Genomic DNA, 3,069 nt, shown 5'->3' on the forward strand with positions numbered 1-3,069 from the left:
ATCAGCACAGAGCCCGACGCGGGGCTCGAACTCACGGACCGCGAGATCGTGACCTGAGCCGAAGCCGGACGCTCAACCAACTGAGCCACCCAGGCACCCCTTTAAAAATCTATTTTTTAAAAAAAACCCTTTTATTATCATCGCTGTATTTATACATATGGCATAAACTACCATTTTATCCATTTCAAATGTACAGTCCAGGAACATCAAGCAGATTCACACCATTATGTAACAACCCTCACCATCTATCTCCAGGACTCCTTTCACCTTGCAGGGCGCCTGGGGCTCAGTCGGTTGCACATCCGACTTGATTCAGGTCATGACCTCGCGGTTTGAGAGGCCCTTGTCAGGCTCTGTGCTCACAGCTCAGAGCCTGGAGCCTGCTTCCAGTTCTGTCTGTCTGTCTGTCTCTTTCTCTGCCCCTCCCGCACTCACGCTTTGTCTCTCTCTCTCTCAAAAATAAATTAAAAAACAAAACAAAACTCCTTTCACCTTGCAAAACTGAGACTCTGTCCCATGAAACCCTAACCTCCCAGCCCCTTGGGCCCCTCCCTAGCCCCTGGTGCCCACCGTCTCCTTTCTTTCTCCATGAATTTGACTCCTTTGGGGACCTCAAATAAATGGAATCATACAGCATTTATCCTTTTGTGACTGGCCTGTTTAAATCCATTTTTAAAAATTTCTAATGTTTATTTATTTATTTTGAGAGAGAGACAGCAGGGGAGGGGCAGAGAGAGAGAGAGAGAGAATCCCAAACCGGGGTCTACACTGTCACTGTAGAGTCGGATACAGGGCTCCGTCTCACCAACCTCGAGATCATGACCTGAGCCGAAATCCAGTCAGACACTCAACCAACTGAGACACCCAGGTGCCCCTAAATCTATTTTTTACCAACAGGGCACCAGGGGCCCTTTTTCCTCCACATTCAGTCTTTTTTAAAACAAAATTTTAATCACCCAACAAACGCATGAATATTTTCTCCTATTAAAGAAAGAGGAAGAAAGAGAGAACATTGTAGATTGGGAAAAGGTCCCCTGTGCCCACCCCCCATCTTGGTCTTTCTGACAACCACTGATTCGTTCAGATCTTTTTCTATTAAGGTACAGGCAGGTGTGTGTGTGTGTGTGTGTGTGTGTGTGTGTGTGTGTGTGTGGTCATATCTCTCTATTCCCCCATACCATCCACAACTACCGACTAAATACAACTTACGATTTCTACTCACCAACAGGACCTGGCAATCTAACTGGGCTACTCTGGCAGGGTTATGGATTATCTGTGAATGGTGAAGTCAGGCTCCATGAGTTCAAATCCTTGTAGAGCCCCACATTCACTAACTGGGTGACTGTGGAGAAATTAGTTAACCCCTCTCTCCAACTGGAAAATGGTTGCAAGGATTTAAGACAAAGCACTTAATGAGTGGCTTAGCCTCTTTGTGTCACTTTCCCCCACTGGAAAATGCTTGTAAAGATTTAATATAAAGCATTTAATACCTCTTCTGATGCTGACTAAGCTCCCTATAAACATTCACTCTTGTTATAACCTGCAGGGCCACCTCCTTCCTTCTTAGGGTATTTAAAATTTTTCCACTTTTAAAACGAAACGTGTTAGGAAGGGGCAGATGTCAAATACTTGCCACAAACTGAACCCACCTGTGTGACCACAGCCCTGGTTCCTGTCACCCCGGAAGCTGCCTCAGAGGTGCTACCACCCACAAAGGCAACTGAACCCATGCTTAGTTACCATAGGTTGATGAACTATGTCTGTCTTAGAATTTCATTCAAAAGTACCTGGTCTTTGTCACTTGACACAATACTTTCTTTGCTACTCATCCACGCTATTGAACTTACCGGTAATTGGTGCCTTTTGATTGCTGAGGACTATTCTGTGGTATGGATGGGACCACAGTGTGTTGAACTGTGAATTCACAGCTGTTGAAGTGTGACTTCACCCATTTATGGACATTTGGGTTCCTACCAATTTCTGGCCGTTATGAACAAAGCTGTATAAAGTTGCTGTGAACATTCGTATACAAGACTTTGTATTTTCTTTCTTTCTTTCTTTCTTTCTTTCTTTCTTTTTTTCTTTCTTTCTTTCTTTCTTAATCTTATGGTTTTATTTTTCTGTGATAAACACCTACGAGTAAAATGGTTGGATCATAAGGCACCTGTTAAACTTTATAAGAAACTGAAAAAACTTTTTCTTTTTTATAACATTTATTTATTTATTTTTGTTTATTTATTTTTGAGACCGAGAGGTGACAGAAAGAGAGAGAGAAAGAGGAGAGCCACCCCGGCGCCCCAAGAGACCCTTCCCCCAAGTGGTTGTGTCAGTCTGCATTCCCACCAGCAGTGTAGGAGAGTCTCATTTGCTCCAGTTCTTTAAGCAATACTTGGTACCCTTCACCTTCTTACTTGTAGCTTTTCTGGTGGGTGTGTGGTGGCATATCTCTGAATTTTAATTTGCATCTCCTTGACGGCGTCATTCTTTTTGTTCACTGCATAGTATTCCCTCCCTCTCAGCGAGTTGCGTGCGCGCCTTTGTCCGCGCGCGTGCAAGCCTCCCCCGTTTTTTACAATGACGATCAAAGCAGCAGGTAGCAACCTTTGACAGGTGCTCCCCATGCACACGCGCCGCCGATGGCTTCTCCAGGGTCGATGGCAGAGATGAATCGCACAGGGTGAACACGGTTGGATTTAATCTTTTTTTCCAGGTAACATTTTGTCCCACAGCCTGTGCTCACCCCGCTGGTTGTTACCAGACTAAAATTCTTGCCGATCTGATGAATTAAAAAAAAAGGCATCTTTCTGTCTGTTTCACTGGTACACAGTCAGCGCTCAATACCTATTTGATGAGTGAATGGGTGGGCGGACGAATGAATGGGTGACCACTGCTCCTCGCCCACCAAACACGCCAAGCTAGAGAGTCTCCCGAGAGCCCAGATGGGAAACAAAGGTTGGGGCCCCACCCTCTCCCGAGCCCGGCCCCGCCCCCCGCCCCGCCCCGGCCCGCTCCGGGCTCCCATTGGAGGCAGCGTGCGGGGCTGGCCTGGCGGGCGGGGCGGAGCCGGAC

The sequence above is a fragment of the Panthera leo genome, chromosome A2 (assembly GCF_018350215.1).
Source record: "Panthera leo isolate Ple1 chromosome A2, P.leo_Ple1_pat1.1, whole genome shotgun sequence".
Taxonomy (NCBI): domain Eukaryota; kingdom Metazoa; phylum Chordata; class Mammalia; order Carnivora; family Felidae; genus Panthera; species Panthera leo.